Raw genomic sequence first — 20630 nt, forward strand, 5'->3', positions numbered from 1 at the left:
AAGCAAGAGGCAAGCAGAAGAGGGCACTGTCCTCCGACCAAGGGCAGGGCCTGTGGAAGGAAAGGATTCTGGCCTACTTCCTGGATTCTTCCATGACTCAAACTAAAACCCAGTCTCCTGTCCTGGCTGTGGCAAGCTCTTCCCCTTCCTTTGTGAAGTCATAAAGCTAAGCAAAACATTCACAACTGAGTCCCTAGGCTCAGGGATCCTCACCAACTGCCGGTCCAATCCGATGGACACAGATTGCTCCATATGGGGCAGTGGCCTGGTGGGAAGAACAGTGTGGAAGACACGGTAGCTAAGGCAGTCTGGGAGCAGGTTTCCTGCCGGACCTTTCACAGAGAGAGCAACCCTTGACTTCTCTGGAGGATGGATGAGCCCGCATGGACGAGACTCCTTTGGAGTTTCCTGTCTTCAGATTAAACGATTCGCCTCTTCTCCTCTGGGCTCACATCCCCATGAGTGAGTTTGGTTGTTGTGTTTGTGTTTGTGTGTGTTTGTTTGTTGTTTGTTTTACAGAAGGCCGGAGAAAACCATAAGAAGTTGTACTGCAGGCTAGCCTGAGTTCTTCAAGGGACTCCCTGGGTTTTCTTTAACATCAGCCAGCTCTCCTGTGGCCACCAGGAACCATGTCGATTTGCATAGCTCCTCTAAGCATCCAAATGGATACCTTTCAGGTTAAGCAAATGAACTTGACACGGTGGGTGATTGCTTCTAATGATTTGTAACCCACGAAATTTGTTTAATAAGCCTCTCTTCCCAAGCTCTTCTGTGACATTAGAGACCATTTACAACAAAGCTGTCTTCTGTAGTCAAGCTTAATCCTTACTACCCTGCCTTTGGGAAATGAAGGGATTTTATAACGATCACATAAAAACCTTATGTGATTTGAAAGCCCCGAACTCTGGACAAGCGTGCAGTGGTCGTGTAAAGAGAAACACGCTAAAAGCTTCCCCACTTGAAGTGTTTTACATGCGGGCCGCTTTTACAAAAGCATCTCAGTGGTGAGCTCTCGATTAATACAATCGATTTTCTCCATCTTGGTGTTCTTGGAGTCAGAGCCTCTGGCCCGGGTGAAGCCTGGAGCCCAGAGATACTAGACTAGGGAGAAGCCTGAGACTGGGACAGGACCATTAGGCCCAGAGTGGGTACCATCTGCCTCTGGCTACACCCTTGCCTCATGCTGGTTTCTGTTGGTTCTTGGCACAGCTGCAGACATCAGGCTATCGTTGTAAGCAAGAAGTACAGACAGATGGGCCACACAGGGTACAAGGGTGGGCTACTTAGCCCATGCTGTCCTACAGAGAGACAAAAGTCCTTCTGCCCAGGAGCCCACGGGAGCCTCTACTGCCATCTGGAAGCCTATCAGTCTTGGGTTGGGGTGGAAAATGCAAGGAGGAGGCTCTGCCTGTGTAGAAAGGAGGTAGTCCAAAGACCCCCTTCAAGACTGCACTCCTTCAGTGGCCTGGTTGGTGCAGGTCTGAGGCACACTTAAGGAGACATGTTGCAGTTCTGTGGAGCTCATGGTGGTGTGGTGTACAATAAGGAACCTATTCGGGTTTCATGAGGGACAGCGAGCATCTCTCTGGAGATATGTGTGTGTGCACTCGGGACCCTCACTGAGACAGGGATCCTTCTCCAAGCTCTTTTTTTCAGCTCTGTGCAGTGGATGTGTTCTCCATCGTATCTCCAACCCAAAACAGCTGGGACTTGGAGGACTGAAGGAAGAAGAGGAACCCAAGTAAGCAGATGCACACACACAAATAGAGGATTCCTGTTAATTGTGGAATTTGGATCTAGTTGCCTGGTAACTGTCAGCCAGAAAGTCATCCCAAACCTCATATTGCTCTTCTTCTAAAGCATGCCAACTGTGGAGCAATGAATATCCAGGGATGTGCACCTGCTATGTAAACACCCAAACGAAAGACAACTCTTCAGAGATATATATATTGAGCAAACCTATTTACAGAATGGCTTCTGCCTGTGGAAATATTTGGGGAGAAGTTTTCTTATCCTGTGTTGAGCTATTTGAGTGTCAAACACCCAGAAAAGGGAATTTTGTTCGATTCTACAGCCCTTTTGAAACTGGCTCCTACACTCATTACAAAGTGTTTTTTGATCCATTTTCGGGAAGAGCTGTGTTTGTAACACGTTGTTGGCAGATTGGGCAGAGTCTTTTAAGTGGTGTGAAATGCTAGGGGTGTGCACCTGGGTGCCAAGAGGAAGTAGGTCTCCCCTCTCAACCCCCACCCTCTGCCTTCTGGGGACAGGCCGCACCTGTTATTTTGTGACTTGGAAATTAAAGCAGGAGGCATGGGGATTTGGATGCTGAGATTGTGACTTTCCCGTCATTCGTTTCTGACTGGGGATGAGAAAGGAGAATAAGGTAGAACCAACTGCTGTGCCAAGGGCCCCGCTGCAGCCATCAGAATAGAAACGGAAGAGGTAGTTGTAGTCCCTTCGAGGAGAACGTCTTCAGTCTAGCCCTGGTGCACTGGGCCTTTGGTGCAGAAGAATAACGTGAGGTACAGGTGGGCGCACTGTGGCAGAACTGGTGAGCATGATTCAGGCAGCTGTTCCTCCACAGTCTGAGCAGGAGAGATAAGCCCCATTCCATCTAGAGTTAAGAATAGCAGGTGAGGTCCAAGAATGCTCCCTTGATCTATCTAAATGACAGTCCCTGGAATCACAGCGTTCTTGTTTACGAGTTGTGCAGCTTGAGGGTAGCCACCGCTGGAGAGGGTCTGCGTGCAGTTAGCTATAAGGAACTCCAGCAAGGGAAGGCGCTGGTCCAAAGCAGGCCAGCCCCAGAACTCTGGCCAGAAAATGAGCAAAGATAGCTCCTTATGGGAAGTGAAGGACCCAAACTAGGGCTGCTCTGCCTCTCACCCTATGCTCTGCCAGCCTTCCCATTTCCTACCACAGCTCCAAGCTGGCTTTCTCCATCTGTATGCTAGGATTCCATCCTTTCTAGTTTATGCCCCTACCTCTGGTTGGCTCATCATGGATAACTGTGGCAAACATCATAGAGGATGTAGGAGCACAAGGCGATTCCAACCATTAAGTGACCAAGAGCAAAGGTCTGATAAGGGAAACAGGAAGGGTGATTTGGGAAGGTTCTGCATGAGTAGGCTGGCCCCTCTGAGTCGGGTGCTCCCACTGTGGGCATTTCTTGAGCACTGAGTGCTAAACACCTCAGACTCACATGCCATCCTTTCAGTATGGACAGAAGTTGATCCCCCAGTGAGTCAGGCCAAAGCAGGAGATTGAGGCTGAGGGGCACTTTGCTTCCCACAGCCTCCCCCAGGCAATCCATCAGAATGTGGACAGATGTAACTGCCATGGGGCTTCCATGATCTGTTGACAGGGGATCTGGATGCTACTCTCTGCCTGTTCTAACCACAAAGGCCAATCAAATCCTTGACAAATACATGCTTTGCCTCTTTGTCTGGTCAATTAATCTCAATAAGTGTATTTATTGGGGGGATTTATTAAATTAGTAAGGAATTTGAAATACAGGATCCATAGAAATTATGAATAGTTGGAATTTATCAATGACTCATCGAGTGGCAGTCCCTTGACCGTGCTTCGTGGTCAAGGTCTTCTGTAATCCTCACAGCTCTATGAAGTAGGTAGCATTATTAAAATTCTATGAATGAAAATAGGAGAGTGGTCCAGTGACTGGCCAAGATCACACAGTTGACATCCAGCCTTTGGGTATGTACAAGCTACAGATGAGAACTGACATTTCCTGAGCCTCACCAGGAACATGTGTGACTCCCCCACAAATTCAACTAGGTTTGTACATGGTAAAATATTTCACCAGCCAGCAGCAACCCATGGAGATTTTTTGCTTGGATGGATATAACATTACTATAAAGATTCCTATTTATATTGGGCACAAAGCAAGAACCATGTGATCCTAGAGCTTCTATCTATATGTCTGTCTGTCTGTCTGGTTATCTATCATCTATTCATATTCACTTACCACCTACCTATAGATCCATCATTCATTTGCCATCTATCAAATTACCTACATTTATCATCTATCCATCTGCCACCTATCCACCCTCATATCATCTATCCATAGATCCATCTATCCATCTATCCACCTACCATCTATCATATATTATCCATCCACGTACCATCTATCCACCCATCTGTCTATCTATTCACCAACTCAATCATTATTCATTTTCATCTATCAATCATCCATTCACCTATTCATCTATCCTTCCTTTTTTTCCATCCATGTATCTATTCATCTACCCAGTTATCACAATTTATCTTTTTATCTCCATCCATATATTAACCACCCACCCACCCATCCATCCACCTATTTATTTACTTATTCCCATTCATCTATCTATTTTGTTGGTGAGGTGGGATTCAGGACCTCACATATGATAAGCATGCATTTTACTATTAAAACATATCCACGGCCATATCACTGAATGTCTTCCTAGTGAGGAAGCCCCATAGGGCTGAGTAGTTCCACTGTGTATTCTGGTCTCTGTTTCTTGTCATACGTAACCCAAAGTTTCAAATAATGCATGAATTTCCATTACATATGTGTCTTCCCATCCAAGGCACATAAAGCATAGACACTGCGTTTTGTGGGTGTGTGTTTAGGGTTATCTTTTAAAATCTCTCAAACTTGATAATTGAGGGAGATAACACCCATTTCATAGGTAAGCAAAGTGAGACTGAAGGCTCCAAAAGCTACCCAGCTTACAGATAACAAAACCAGGGCTTACAAGTTGTTGATCTCCAAATATCAATATTTCTGAGAGTATTCTCAGTTCCCAAAACTACAGGTTTGGATACAGGGAAGGAAGGGAGGTAGGAGAGAGGGAGAAAGGGAGGGAAGGAGAACAGGGGAAAGAGAGATGAGAAAGGAAGGAAGGAAGGAAAAAAGAATAGAAGCAAGAAAGGAGGGAGCAAGGGAGAAAGGAGGGAGGGAGGGAGAGAGAAGACTGTTAGCATTTTTGAGTTGAAGAATTTAAAATCTTTTGGTGGCAAGCTATGATGGTGTATTGCTAAGGCTTAGGAATTTTACCCTGCTATTTGTTCTTCAAATAAAAGAATCAGAGTTGCTGACTTAGTTTAAACCAACTCCAAAGAGCGCAGAGTTGACTGCTGATTAAAAACGTGTCTTTCTTGCTCGGAGAAGGAAATCGCGGGTCTGGTTTCCCAGAAAGTGTTGCATCTTGCAAATACGATTTTCATTTGCGACAAATGAGAATGTCAATGACTGGGAAAATATTACTTGATTATTAACAAGCTAGAAATAGTAACTGAGTGCTTGCTTTGGCATCTACCCACACATGCGAGATAAAAATAGATTAGAAGAAGTCTAAATATGAATTTAAAGGTGACTGTGGAATCATTAGTCTTGCTGTTTTTCTGGCCTCCCCCTGCCAGAAATTCTGTGGACTAATTCCCCAGTCTGATAGTTGCCCGGATGAGTAGATTCTCAAGATTCTAGTAATGAAAAGGGCGATTTAGACTTAGCATGCTTTCCCATTATGCATGAAAACTGAATATCCTAAGAAACGAACAAGATAGCCATCACAGGCTTTTGGATACATGCAGACATTCTGAATGGTCAGACATGTATTAACTTGTATCTTTCAGATCCTCGCAGTTTCAAATTTTGTTCCCATTTAAGTTTTCGTGATTGTTTGTGGCTTCATACATATTCTAGAGCTGAAGGCGTCTGGTGACTGAACACTTGGGAGAACTGATAGTAGGCTGCTGGAGAAGGAAGGAGTGGGCCCATGCTAACCTTATTAGCCACAACAAGAATTACCTCTTAACAACAAAGCCATCGGAATTCATTCGACTCAAGGCTGCATCTGGCATCAGTGGAAACCGGTCCTGTGATTGCTACATTACTGTACAGGCTAAGAGGCACCAGGAGTTTTAAACCAGGCATCAAACTTCCAAACAGATAATGTCAGAACACTTCTAAAACATCAAGATCCACTGCACCAATCAACACATCAACATCAGGCAGGGCAAGTATGGGATAACGGACTGGGGAGGTGACTAGAGATTGTGTGGGTCCACAGTGACGTATCTTTACTGCTTGGATTGCTGTATGATATTTTGAGGAATTATCAGTAGCATTCCCTGTGCTATACTCAGCTGAGGGTTCGAATCCAGAAAACCGGCATGCTGATGTTAACAAAAGTGTTCACAAAGGGATGTTTTTAAGAATCTTAAAGGAGCCTGGCTCTTGTCAGCTAAGGATGATGGTTGGGAGGTGATGGTGGCCTGAGGTTGGAGGCTCTGTTTTTCCGGGTGTCATTCTCTCCCCGAGAGCTTCTGCCAGCCTGAAATCCTCATCCAGAACCTCTGCCTTTTCCGAAGGACGCCTTCCTTGTAAAGCAGGAGGCAAAGGTCACATTACTACTGTGTTTCAGGGACGGCGACATTTTGATTAGTTACGCAAGAGTCCCCTGGCTTTCCCCAGGATGTCATATTCTAACATTTTCCATTATTTTAAGAAAACCATGTAAGTCGACGCTGTTCTGCAATAAGAACTTGAATTTTGTGGCTTATTTTCTTTGCCGTTATGTGCCAGCACCGTGGGCATCGTTGCAGGGAATAAATGACTCTTCCCCAATAAACCAAATGCCTAAAGAAGCCCCTGGAGGAGGCAGGGATGTCCATAAAAGTTGAAATGGATTTCATAATATGGCATTCAATTTAGTGCAATCAGTAGAATTCAAAAATAGTCCAATCTTCCAGAAGAAAATACCTTTGCTACTAATCAGGGAGGTGGCTAAGTTCCTACCAGAATCAGATGCACATGGCTTCATCAATGCCCAACAGTATTTATCAAATTATCTCCTCACTTCCGCTTTGGTCATTAGTTACCTGGAACACTGAAACGCTCTTTTCTTTCTTCTCGTTCTCTCTTTAAGATTGAAAAATTAGCCCCCTTAAAGACAACTCCCAGAAAGCATTTATCAAAAGACCAATTCTACTTCTGTAGCTTATTGAGAAAAGGCACATGTGCGCACCCTTTTCTGGTTCTACCTCCAAGAGTGTCTTGTAACAGAAGATATTTCATAAGTGATGCCAGCAAGCTGACATCATTAATTGTTCCACTGCACTGGTGTCTCTGCGAGAAATAAAGCACCGGTGTTCAGCGCTGGTAGTCAGAGGGAGGGACTGCAAGGATATTTGATGGATCACAGCACGGGGTGCAGATGAGACCGTTGGTGGCTGTGTGAGAGGTGGGAATACCCAGAGAATGGCCACACATGCTCTGGGTTCCATGAAAAATCAGCCTAAAGACAAGCAGGTAAAGAGCAGGCATGGGACCCTCGACTCACACAAGTGTTAAACTCAGAGTTTCCACGCAATGCCGTGCTTCCTAAATGATGTCCCCAGAAATCAAGACGCTCAGGCCCATGCTGTAAAGTGGAGCTTTGCCAACATAAAAACGTAAAGCCTTAACGTTGTAAACTAAACGCTTGTGATTTCACTTCGAGTCGTGTGTGTTTTATTTTATTACGTAAACTTCTAATAGCATAGACATGAAAATAATGGACACGTACCCGTTGCGGCTCAGTGGTTGCCCCCTTAATACCTTTGCCGATTTTACATCTTGTTGCTTTCTTAAGCCAAATGGAACCTTAAGGAAAAAAATATTTGAGCGCCCATCTCCAAATATTTTTTTTCATAAGATTTGTGTGTGTGTGTGTGTGTGTGTGTGTGTGTGTGTGTGTGTGTGTGTTTATTGAGCGATGAAATGCCATTGTCTCTAGAACTGTCTCTTCCTTCCTCCCCATCCAGGGTCCGTCTCAGAGTCTTTCTTTGCCTGGAAGGGGTGGCTTATAAAGTCCCTTCAGCCAGACCCATACAACAGCCTTCAACTTGCACTGGTAACTGAGCCAAAAACAGCCCTTGAGAAAGTTCCTTAGCTTGTTTTGGTGTCCCAGGAAGGCGGTATACTTAAACGGGGGACTGTCCCAGAACCAACCCAGAAGCTCTTGTTGGCCAGAGTTTCCTGACCCTCAATTGTGTTGCCTATAAAAAAGAAAGAGTAAGACACAATTCACCATGGAAGGTCTCGGGTGGGATGTGATCATGGAAACAGTCACCCACACACACACACACCTTATCATGGGCCTCTGACTTCCAGCTTCCTTTTGCAAAGGTGCCAGGCATACACCCATCAGAGCTTGTGTGGCCCTTACGGTCATTCAGAATGCTTTCCCACTTAGGCACTGACCTCTTCACAAGAGCTTCAGTGACACTCACTTCTCTCTTGCCTGCAGGCCTGGTCTCTGGTTGCCCTAATATGCATCTCTGACTCGCCTTCCTCCACATCAGCACCAGGTCTCTGTGAAACATCTCCAGCCTCCTCGCCTATTCTGCACTGTCCCTCTCCCAGCTTCTGAGGCATGCCAAAAATGTTCCACACTGTCACAGGGGGCTCCTGGGATCTCCACTGAGGGTAATATTTGGCTTATTTAATTTTCGTTTTCTTATAATGTAGCCTTTGCTGGCCTGGAACTCACTACGTACATCAAGCTGATTTTGAACTCACAGAGACGTTTCCCTCTGCTTACTCAGTGCTAGGATTAAAGTTGTACACCACCATGACCAGATCACAATGGGCTTATTGATACAGGATCTCTACCCCGGGGTCTGAATTTTAGTAGGTGGCAAGAATCAGTTTGAGTTGATTTATCAATTAACTGTTCAAAAGAATTGTGCAGCATTTGGGGCTTGGGAGATGGTGCAGTGCTTGCAGGATAAGCAGGGGGACCTGAATTCAAGTCATTGAACAGCCACTGACACAGAGACCTGGATAAGATGAACCAAGGAGCCGTGACACAATTCAGAAATGATGCTGTAACAGAGCCCAGGCAGAAATCCCGGCTAGGATTGTCTGAGAAGGTTCCTGAAGGGACTGGATTCAAGCTGGGTTGGAAAGGGAGCAAGGATGTCAGTGAAGGAACAGAAGTCCAACCTAAAAGGACCATGTGGACGTTACAAGGGTGTCTTAGTTAGGGTTTCTAAGGCTGCGAAAAAACGCCATAGGCAAAAGCAAGTCTTGGGGGAAAGGGTTTATTCAGTTATATGCCCCACACTACCGTTCATATCTGAAGGAAGTCAGGGCAGAAACACAGACACAGCAAAGTCCTGAAGGCAGAAGTTTGCTCATTCTGCTTTGTTATGGAACCCAAGACCACCAGCCTAGGAATGGAACTGCCCACAGTGGGCTGGGCCTTCTGCCATTAATAACTAATTAAGAAAATGCCTTACTGCTGGGTCTTGTGAAGGCATTTTCTCAATTAAGGTTCCCTCCTTTCAGATAACTCTAGTTAGTGTGTCAAGTTGACCTAAGACTAGCCAGCACAGAGGGTGATGTTTCCAGGCATGGGAGGCCAAGGACATGCTTGAGTTCATGTGGATATTAGAGGTGAGCGAGTACAGGCTCTTGGGGACGGGAATGTTATGACCAATAAGACCAAGGATTCTTGCATTGCAAACTCTTCATTCACCTGTGTGTTCAACCTGGACAGGGCAGTTTTCCAGAACACAGGGAATAGAGACAGTGACCAATTCATTTCTATGAACAAGGAGGAGCTTTAGGGTAAGGCTGCAAAGAATCAGTATTTTATATGTGGGCTATCCATGCATGCATATGTGTCCACATGTACATATATGGGAGCCTACATGGGATGGATATATATATATATCCATCCCATGTAGGAATTTGGATCATATCCACTGCAAGTTAGGGGGTGCCTTCCCCTTAATACTCAGCATTCTCCTTCCTTAGCTCTGTGTACCTGTAAAGTTTCCCTCAGTGTCTTCCTTTCCCTTTAGAAAATATGTATAAATTTCTAACTCTATCTGTTCCATACCCCAGGATTTGACTGTATTTGGAGATAGCATCTTTAAAGCGGGGGTTCTTCTGATGGTGCCTAACTCAGCACGACAGGTGTGCTTACAGGAATTGGGCATTTGGACCGAGACACGCTCAAAGCAAAGACTGTGTAGGATACACACACAAAAAGGCATACTCTACAAACCAGGGGAGAGGCCTCATGGAAGCCTATAGAGCACACACATTTTAAAGCTGTGGGAGGGCAGTGAGGACAGGCCTTTGTTAATTTATGTCTAGTTTACTTCCTGTTGCAAATCAAACTCCACCTGGAAGCAGCCATTGCACCGAACGCATGGAGACTGGCCTCTGCCATCACGTCACCGCTCACACCCTAGGGCCAGCTAAGGAGAAGAATTTCTCAGGAGGATGTCTGAGGGCTGCTGACAACATCAGGAAAGCAGCCACCTTCCACCCTTGGATTTTTTTTTTGTTTGGGTCCATTTGATTCTTCTTAACTGAGCAAGTGTGTTGCTTAGAGGGCTTCAGGGCTCTCTATAAATGCAGCATTAGCAAGTGCTGACTTTTAAAGAAACCCATAGTCAGTCCTTCCCCGCCATCAAATCAGTTCCATTCTCCAGCCACTAAGCCTTCACACGGATTTTTATAAACGTGCAAACACTCAGAGAAACTCTGCTTTTAAGTGCCAGGCTGAGAACAAGAACAACCAAAATGGAGAAGGGAACATAGGCCGCCAGAGTGGCCTTCACGGCTGTCCGTCCAGTCTCAGATTAACCTGTCCCATCACTGAAGACTCTGGGTCACTCTCACCTTTCTGGGAGTTTGTAAACCAGACAGTTGCTAAGGGCGCAGCTCATACAGACACTGCACAATTTCACAGTTGAAAGTCAAATAGGAAAGATTTTGCTTTGCCAGCCTGACACCACCTTGACCATGTGGACAGAGTCCCTGTGCAGTGGAGGTGCCCTGCAGAGGACCGGGAGCAGTGTGGATGCAGGCGACTATGCAGCTGAGATGCACTATGACACGATCATAGAGGGCATCCAGGCACTCTTTCTCAATCAAAATTCCATACATTATGGTAACTAGAGAAGTAAACACTGCCACACAACCCCCACAGACTGGTCTCTGTATTAGCCTGCACTCCCTAGAGACACACGCCAGTACATGCCCTCTTCTATCATAAGAATATATGTATGTATATATGTATATATAGCATGATGTACATGCATGTGTGTTATTTATTAACAACAATAAGACATAAAATATACTATAAGCAGTTGGTTCTTAGAAGTCTCGGAACCTGTACGGGGCAGTGGGAGACCCAGGGAACTGAAAGTATAGCTTCAGTGTGATGTAATATCGAGGGCACAGGCCATCAACATCTCTGCCATGTTATAGGTCTGTAGTGACAACTATGTAAAAGGTTGAGTCTGTTGGTTAGTATGAGGCCACAGTGGGCAGCATAATGAATGAGTCCAACCTGAGCCATAGAGTAAGACCCCAATACAAGAGAAACTGCATGTTCTTCAGTCTTGGTGCCTTTTCTCCAATGGGTGGAGGCAGGCCAGGTGAGGGAGGGCCATCTGTTGGCCTCAGTCGACAATTCCAGTGTTAATCTGCTCCCAGGCACACCTAGAATCCTGTTTAAACAACTAATAGACCTATATGTGTCCAACTCAGGTTGGTCCAGGAAATAAGCCCACGGGCTGGTATTCATCAAGAGGATGTTGAGTCCCTCAGCCACTTCTCCACTACCTGGAATTCATGCAATATTGTGAGCCAGTGCTGTTCCCCAGCTCTGAGACTGTTTGTTAAGGCTCACCTCATAAATCTAGGCACAAAGCACATTTACTCACTGTAGCACCCTCAAGAGAACTAATTGGTCCAGGCATAGTAGTGCACTCCTGTAATCCCAGCACTCAGGGAGGCAGAAGCAGGCGATTCTCTGTGAGTTTGAGGCCAGCATGGTCTACAAAGTGAGTCTAGGACAGCCAAGGCTACACATAGAAACCTTGTCTCAAAAAACAACAGAGAGAGAGAGAGAGAGAGAGAGAGAGAGAGAGAGAGAGAGAGAGAGGAGTGCACTGAAGACACAGGGTGGTATATTAACCCCTAAGACCCCTTGCTGGGCTTCTTCTTCTTCTTCTTCTTCTTCTTCTTCTTCTTCTTCTTCTTATTATTATTATTATTATTATTATTATTATTATTATCATTATTGTTATCATTATTGTTATCATTATTGTTATCATTATTGTATCATTATCATTCTCCTCCTCTGCCTCTTCCCTCTCCTCCTCCTCCCCCCTCCTCCTCCCCCCTCCTCCTCTCCCTCCTCCCTCCCCCTCCTCCTCCTCCTCCCCCTCCTTCTCCCCCTCCTCCTTCCCCCTCCTCCTCTCCCTCCTCCCTCCCCCTCCTCCTCCTCCCCCTCCTTCTCCCCCTCCTCCTTCCCCTCCTCCTCTTTGGTTTTTCGAGACCCAGTTTCTCTGTGTGTAGCCTTGCCTGTGTTGGACTTGCTGGGATTCTTAATGCTGCAGAAGCATAGCTGCACATGGCTAGCCATCACATGTTCTCTTCCTTTCTTTCTGATGTCTCCCTGCTCCAAGGGGAGTCTACTCATCATCTTACTGATGGCTGCCCAAGACCAGTAGAATGCTCCCCATTCACCACCCGCCTCCCTTGTTCACGTTGTACCTCCTTCATTCATAAACAGGATACTTTCTTCATTCATCATGCTCTACCTCCTTCATTCATTCACAGGCCACCTCATTCATTCATTCCACTCTATTCATCTTTCATATTTGTTCATTCACGGGTCACCTCATTGTTTATGTTTCACATTCCTCATTTATCCACATGTTACATCCTTCATTCACAAACTACTTTATTCATTTACACTCTGCCTCCTTCATTAATTCACAGAGCACATTCTTCATCATTATACTCCACCTCCTTCATTCATTCATAGGTCACCTCATTATTCATTAACAGCCATCTCCTTTGTTTATTCATGTTATATCATTCATTCATATCCTACATACTTCATTCATTCATTCATAGTCTATCTCTTTCACTTATATTAATTCATGTTCCACCTCCCTCATTTATTCATGTTCTGACTCCTTTTCTCATCCATTGTTTTTATTCATTCCCTCTCCATCTCCACTTAGCACAGATCACCTTTTTCATTCATTTTCTTCATGCTCCACGTGCTTCACTCATTAGTTCTCAGGCTACCTTCTTCATTCTTTTTATTTATATTCTCCCCCTATCATTTATTCATGTTCTGGCTTCATTCATTTATTCTCCATATTCTTTGTTTGCTCAATGTCTTTTTCTTTTTATTCTGAGGGAAATCATCTTCCATTCAATTGTGAAGAAAAAGATGACAAAGCTGGAAATCAAGCGTTACACTAAGATGAAGGTTAGAGTTGCTTATACAGCAGTGTTGAAATAACTGATGGAGGATTTGCTGGCTAAGGAGGAAGTAATAAAAACAGTGGAGAGTGACCAAGGCCCAGCATGGAAAGGGTTTTGGTTAGCTCTTTTCAACTTGGCACAAATTAGAGACGCCTAGGAAGAGGAGAACTCAGTTGAGGAACTGCCTCCAATATTGTTGGGCATTTTTTTGACTGATGATTGATATGGGTGGGCCGAGGACACCATGGGTGGTGCCATCCCTGATGCCGAGTTACACAAGAAAGCAAGCTGAACAAGCTATGAGGAGCCAGCCAGTAAGCCGCGTTCCTTCAGCCCCTTCCCTGCCTTACTTTCATGACAGACAATAATCGGAACGTGTAAGGCAAATAAACCCTTCCCTTCCCTGAGTTGTTTTTGTTTGTTTGTTTGTTTGAACTGGTGTTTATCATAACAAACTAGGAAGAAAACTAGGACGGGGTAACCCAGAGAAGACAGTGGCCAGAAGAGAGTGGCTCAGAACAGAAGGATGGAACACCAGAAGGTTCCATCCCCTGAGACACTGGCTGGACACAGATTGGCTGGGTCTTCGCTTATCTGCATTAGTGTCTTCCACCTATCCTATACTTTTCAACTCAAATCTTTAAGTCTCTTTTTTGGACTTTTAAAGTATAGTAAAATATGAAGGACACAGAGCTAACTGTTTGAGACTCTTTGAGAATACAGGTTGGCATCATTAAGTACACTCACATGTCAGTGTAACCACTACCAGTCTCCAGAACTTTCCATCTTACAAAAGCAAAATTCTGTATGCATGGAATATTTACTATTCATTCTTTCTCTTTTAAGCTCCTGGTAACCCTGATTCCATCTTTTTGAAGTTAATGGTTCTAGGGACCTCGTGTAAGTGAAAGCAGTAAACACGAATCATTTCTCCAGCTTGCTTATTTCAGTTAGTATTATACCCTCAAACTTAAATCTTGATGTGCTGGGTGTAAGAAATCTCATTGTCTTGAGAATCCGTGAAAGGGGTCTGGGCTATGTCCACCCTTCGATTATTGCAGATGCTGCTGCTGGTGAAAGTGGCTGTACAAAGTCCATCGGACTTTTGGTTCTTTTGAGACTGTACCTGAACAGGAGTCGCTGAGTCGTGTAGTGGTTGTCCCTTCCTTTGAGATGCCATCACACTGTCTCCCACAGTGACTGAATGCAATCACCAAAGAATTCAACGCCTCCCATCCATTGCCAATGTTTGTGGTTGTCTTCTGGTTTGTTAACAGCACCCTGTAACATGTTGTTCCTCAACCCTTGTGCTTTGTGTCCCCCAATAACCAAGGCCCTGAGCTCTCTCTTCAAAGGCACAGCGGTTGGTGTATTTGTTAGCTGTTTTATCTGAGTTCTTATACCTACCATCTGTCTCCACCCCAATCTCTTCCAACCTTCCCCCAATACAAGGTAGGCAAAAAAGGCTATCTCCCTTTAAGACCCTTTAATACTGACCTCCTCTCACTGCATATACAATGTAGTCAAGAACAAGCACATTTCTACATCCTTGTGATGGGAGATTGGCACTGATGGGACAGGACCCCACCCCTCCCAGGTCACACGGTCACATCACTGGCCCAAAACCATCATCCCACCAAATGCATGGAGTAGAGTTTGTGGGCTCTCAGTGTCACCTGTCACCAAGTCAAAGGGTTGGTGCCACGAATTCCGTTCCTCTCTGCATAGCAGCCAGGGCAAAATTCCAGTATAGTCGGCTGGTACCTCCCATATTGATCCCTCCTTACCTCCTACTCTGTTTTTCCTCCCCAAAGTCTTCTCCTCTCCACATCTAGCCTTAAATAACCTGGTCACTATCCTTTCATCTCCTAGCCTGGCATGCATGCCTACCTTAGGGCTTATCTCCAAATGTACAGGAGACTCACACCTCTCCCTGAACCCCTATCCATTTTTCCCCCATAGCCCAGTTCACCTTTTAAACTGTGCACAATTGGCTCTCTGAGTATTTCCACTGATTTACAAACTTCATTAAGGCAAAGATCTGTTATCTGGTTTCTTTGCCGAGGTTACCCTGGCCAAATGTAAGGCTTACTAAGTACACACTGAGGTGGAAAAAGCATTCTTCATCAGTGAGGGACATCAGAGCCATGGAGTGTCGGTGGAATTTGGATTTCTTAGTATTCAGGTTACAGTAGAGTTTGACAGATTATACCTATATCCAGAGTTTGAATTCCACTTGTCAGCAGACACTGGAGGGCTGAACTAAGGAGAGCAGGGAGTGGCTTGCAAGTCCCTGGTCCAGATTCCCAGGGACCTGAAGCTTGGGGCTTTCTAGGTCTCCTAGAAAACAGCCCTTAAGATAGCTGGTCTGATTGTGAGGGCGGTTCTTCCCGGTCTTCTTTGTGGAGGCTCCCAGGCTGGGAACAGAGCTGCCACCTGCACAGCTCGGGCCAGGCCTGGGTTTGGAATAGTGGGATTCCAAGGAAACCACTTTAGAATTTCACTTGACTTAAAATACAGGGTGATTAGAACTCGGAGATGCTTGGCCGGTGAATCCTCAACCTTCCAAAGGATTGGTCCAGGCTCAGACCAGGACGTCCAGGTAGCCCCACCCCTCTTAACTCCTCCTCTAGCCCCCCAGCACTGCTGTATTTAGGGAAGCGTAGAGGGGGGGAGAGATATTGGACTGTCTAGCTAATTGGAATTTCAGGTAGATAAAAAAATTTTGTACAGAGACTTTTCAAATATTGTAAGCATTGCTTATTGAAAGTCAAAAATCCCTATGTTACTTACTGCTCCTGGAAGTCTGTTTCCTGACCGCTGAGAGGGCAGGGCTGGTCCACAACCCTCTTCCTTCAAGCCTCTCCTTTCCTTCATCTCAGAGCACAGAATATCTTGGGGTCCCGGTAAGCAACGCCATTTCCTCTGTCTTGTTGACCACCCTCTTGTCCTCCATCACTGCACACTCTGGTCCTGTGGGCTACACTTCAGAGTAACCTTGGAAACAGTGGCAACCTAGTTTCTCCCAGGGGAAAGCAGCCTGGATCTTGGGGGGGGGGACGTGACATTGGTTTCCCTTCCTGGGGAAAATATGACTAGCCGCCCCCCCTCTAATTATCTCTCTTTCTTCTTCTCTCTGTCGGTATCTTTCTGTGTGTCTGTCCCTCTCTGTCTGTATCTGTCTCTCTTTCTCTGTCTGTCTGTCTGTCTGTCTGAGTCTCTATCTTGTCCACAGACACAGAAAAGAGCACAGGTCAGTGATTTTGCCCACAGTCAGCCCTGTTACACCATGTTTTAAAGGACTACCAAGTCCCAAACCTTCCCAAGTGAAGCTTGCACTGAGATCAGTTCAGCCTTAGCTGGCTGAGTTAATCTTACCACAGGCAGAATAGAGTGGGTTTGTGGCTTCTGCTCAGGAAGAGGAGGAGGAGGAGGAGGAGGAGGAGGAGGAGGAGGAGGAGGAGGAGGCGGCCAAGGCTTGCTCTGCCAGGAGCATCTCAGGGTCAGATTGCTTGTGTTTAGAGTGCACCAATGGGGACAAGTGGTTTCTTTCTGATTGTTACTTGAGGGGTAGGGGTGGGGTGCATTCTGCTAATCAGAAATTAGCTTGTGTTGCACAGCAAGAAAGCTTTGTCTCTCTCCCCCTGGGGAGCTGCTGCATTTCGGTTGGGGCAACCTTGACTGCTCAGGCTTCCTCTCAAGGTGTGGCCTACTTAGGCGAATGAGCCAAGCACAACTATAATTAGAATTATATGCAAAATGAATAGACTGTTTAAGGAACATCTCTGGGTCCTCACAGTCCTAAGCGTCTGTTGCCATGGAAGCCAGTGAGCAGCTCTGTGTTTCTAGAGAGTTAAGCGCTGGTGGCCTGATCGCTGCTGATGGGCCCCTTTAAATAAAGTTGCCTTTTTCTCTCTTTAGTTTCTGAATAAACATCAACCTGGGTTTTTAGTGCAAAATCCTGATTTCAAGGTTATTGATACCATACTAAATTAATACAGTCTGTGGACGGCACCCGTGGCCCAGCAAAGCCGAGAATGCTCCTGCCTCCTGAAGGCTTGACATTTGTCTTTCATCATGTTCTGAAAGGTCACGAGCTACAGATGGATCAGGGTACCTGCCTGAGTTTACATTTACATGCAGTTTATTTTATTCCCATGCGCTTCTTAGGAGCCCCATCACCGGAATAAAACTGTAGCTCTTCCATATTCTCCAGGCTGGCTAAACTAGAGAGCTGTCAAACTGCTCTCTCTCTCCATAATTTGAATGAAAATGAGAAGTAGATGCCGATTTGATATTTAAAGAAAAAAAAAACACTGAAAGCTTTGAGTTTCACGTTGGCTAACACTGGTCATCTTAGAGATCACACCACAAGATTTCCTGATGGGATGATGTAGTGGGCGAGAGGAAGGTGACAAGAGAATCTAATCCTATTATGCACTTTATATTTAAACCTGGGACTCTCACTGCCCTGCTAACTCAAACACAATTTGCCAATAACAGATTCAGAATCAATGTGAAACTAGGCACGCACTCGTTTACCTGTGAATGTGTTGTTTGTGTGTGTTTCTCTGTTGAAGAAAACCACTTATGTGTTACTCCCATACTCTTCCTTTTTTTGTTTGTGTGATAGATACTAAATACCATCTTACATATTTTTTAACCAAAATACCTGTGGAGCTGACAGAGCATGATGCATTCATTTTCCTTGATTTTGTAGTGAGGGAAAAGGCTAGCATGAATAATTCAAAATAATGCTGAGGCTGTTAGGATTTTGTATAGGAGAGGTCATCACAGTTGGGAGAAATGAGCTGGCAAACCATTACTATTCCGTGATCTTTGAATCTCAAGGTGACATCGTTATTATTTCTCTATATCTATAATGCGGTGCCTCAATAGCTTATTGCTGTGTTTCCCGTGTAGGGGAGAAAGATCAATTACATACAGACCTCAAAATGTGAACCATAAGCAGAGTGCCCAATAAAACTGTCATTAACAGTCCTCACACCTTAGACGTGTGCTTCCGGGTCAAGTGGCTTTAAAAAATGATAACTGATTCACTAAAAGCAGGAATGAAGAGGATTTGTTTCAAAGGGAGTCGTTTCCCAGTCAGATATCAGGAATTCTCTAATCACATGTGTTAATTTCAGACCCATGACTAGCAGCATGGCTCCAAGAACCCTTATACAGAGGTTCCAGCGAGCACCCTTAAAAGACAGGCTTTTTATAGGTCTGCTGGTGACTGCAAAACTCTTAAATAAGCAGAGAGCAGCCCCCTGCCATCATATCTAATTTATTCCTCTTCTATCCAGACTCAGAAAGGTAACACATACATACACACACACACACACACACACACACACACACACACACACACACGCATGCACACGCACCCATGCTAAATTGTTGTTTCCGACACTTCCCTCGCCATTTGTTACCACTACGTAACCAGCACTAAATCTTGCTTTCTCTGTAATGGGATAAAAAAAAAAAACACTTCTACGACCCAAATTGCACCTTTTCTACTTCATACGTGGGTCTTAATGTATTTAAAACATCTTTTGACTTTACAGAACTTACAAATCTTCCCACTAACTTACTTTTTATTTAAAATGTTCCTGGTAGTGTCGGGACATCACATTTGGTTTAAAGGCTAACTAGTTCCTAGCATTTGTGAGGTTTTGTTGTATTTGTTTTGGCTTTTTAAAAATTTTTTTGTAAGATGGGTGCAAAGGTACTATAAATCTTTTAAGTTTACAAAACTACTTTGACTTGACACCTGTCCTGCCTACCCAGTCAGTCCTTTCATCCCATGTTCTGATCAGCAGTGGGGCCGTCTGGCTGCTGGAGGTGAGAGCTGAGGAAAGACACCACTGAACTACTTTACTTCCAGATGATGTGATGGCAGTTGGTTATGTTATCTGTCATCCATTGGCTAATGACTTTTTTCTTTGTCTCTTGAATTTTTATTTTAAAATGTATTCTTTGGTATTTGCTGTTTTACAGGATATATAAAACGTGCCGGTAGCGGATACGGTTGGCCGTCTTCCTAAGAAGCATCTTTCTTCTCCATCCTTCGCTCTTTCCGTCACTCTCCCTCCCTCTCCTCCCCGCCCCACCCTCTCTCAGTCCTTGCTATACTGACCACACTTGTCTAGAACTCTTAGGCTCCAGCTTCCTAAACCTCGGGAGTTCCTGGGTCCTGCAGTGCACGCGGCTACACTTGGTGCTTCTTATCCTTCGTCATCCTCACAGCATTGCCGAGAGCCAGATAGGCTCTTGCCATCTGAGTGCACTGAGCAGACAGATGGAAGGAGCCCAGAGTCCAGCGGCTGCCGGGTGGGTGTGGTCATCTCCCTTCTCCCATCCTCCATACTAACCCACTGTGAGTCCCTCCCCAGATCCCGACTCAAGGCAAAAAAAACCAACCAACCAACCAAACAAACAAACAAATAAAAACCAAAACAGCACTGCGGAATGCTCCTAGAAGAAGGCGGGGCTGGAACCACCAAGTTCTGTGCTTAAGGTGACCTTCAGCGGCTGAAGGAAGGCAGTGAGACAGAATGAGGCAAGCTCTTCACACGTTTTCGGAAACTGTGTCTGGATGGGTCGAATGTGCTGATGGTCGGTGCTGCTTATTGGAAAGGATCACAGAATCCTTGTTTTTAAAACTTCGTATGAAATCAATGGTGCGGTGTTCATGAGCTGAGAAAGACATAAATCACAAACCGTGAGCATGCTCACTCACTCACCTCCTGCAGTGTGCATGCGGGTGCTTGTCTGTACAGACTGTGCTCCAGTGACCCAGACCTGGGTACCCAGATGACCAGAAACAACCACACCTCTGAGAATAAGTCTATCAAGGAAGGTGAGCATCTTCCAGTGAACCCCACAAACATATTAAGTTTCGATGGCTGTCATAGAAAATTACCATAAACCGGTGTCACTTAAACTGTGGAAAACGGCTTTTTCTTTTTCTTTTTTTTCTTCTTTTTTCTCCTACAGCTCTGAAGGCCAGAGTGTGTAGTCAGGGTGCAACAGGACAGGTGCCCTGAGGATCCTGAGGAGAGAGACTATGTTTTCAGCTCTCAACTGTTCACGGTGGCTCTGTAGTCCCAGGTATCCTTCAGCTTGTAGCATTGCCGCACCGTAATCCATGCTTGTCCGCACAGGTTGTCCCCTGCTCTCCACATGCCGGGTTCGTTTCAAGCCTGTGTCCAGATAATCCTTTTTGGTACTAAGTCACTGGCCTTGGGGCCATCACGACTCTCTCTTCCTATTTGATCTGATCTGATATTACAGGGGCCCTATTTTAAAATCAAAAGTCAGAGAGTTA

General features: G+C 45.2%; 2 long non-coding RNA genes across 2 annotated transcripts; both read left to right on the forward strand.

Moving 5' to 3' along the window:
- Positions 1 to 199: 199 nt before the first annotated feature.
- Positions 200 to 7479, forward strand: LOC311590110. The gene is made up of 3 exons (XR_014776769.1): positions 200 to 462; positions 1657 to 1741; positions 5638 to 7479. It is a non-coding gene; the product is annotated as an uncharacterized lncRNA (long non-coding RNA).
- Positions 7480 to 7805: 326 nt separating this feature from the next.
- Positions 7806 to 20355, forward strand: LOC311590116. Its single transcript, XR_014776771.1, has 4 exons — positions 7806 to 7898; positions 8295 to 8473; positions 19696 to 20162; positions 20300 to 20355. It is a non-coding gene; the product is annotated as an uncharacterized lncRNA (long non-coding RNA).
- Positions 20356 to 20630: the final 275 nt, after the last annotated feature.

This window comes from Acomys minous (assembly GCF_964271855.1).
Source record: "Acomys minous genome assembly, chromosome: 2".
NCBI classification, from domain to species: domain Eukaryota; kingdom Metazoa; phylum Chordata; class Mammalia; order Rodentia; family Muridae; genus Acomys; species Acomys minous.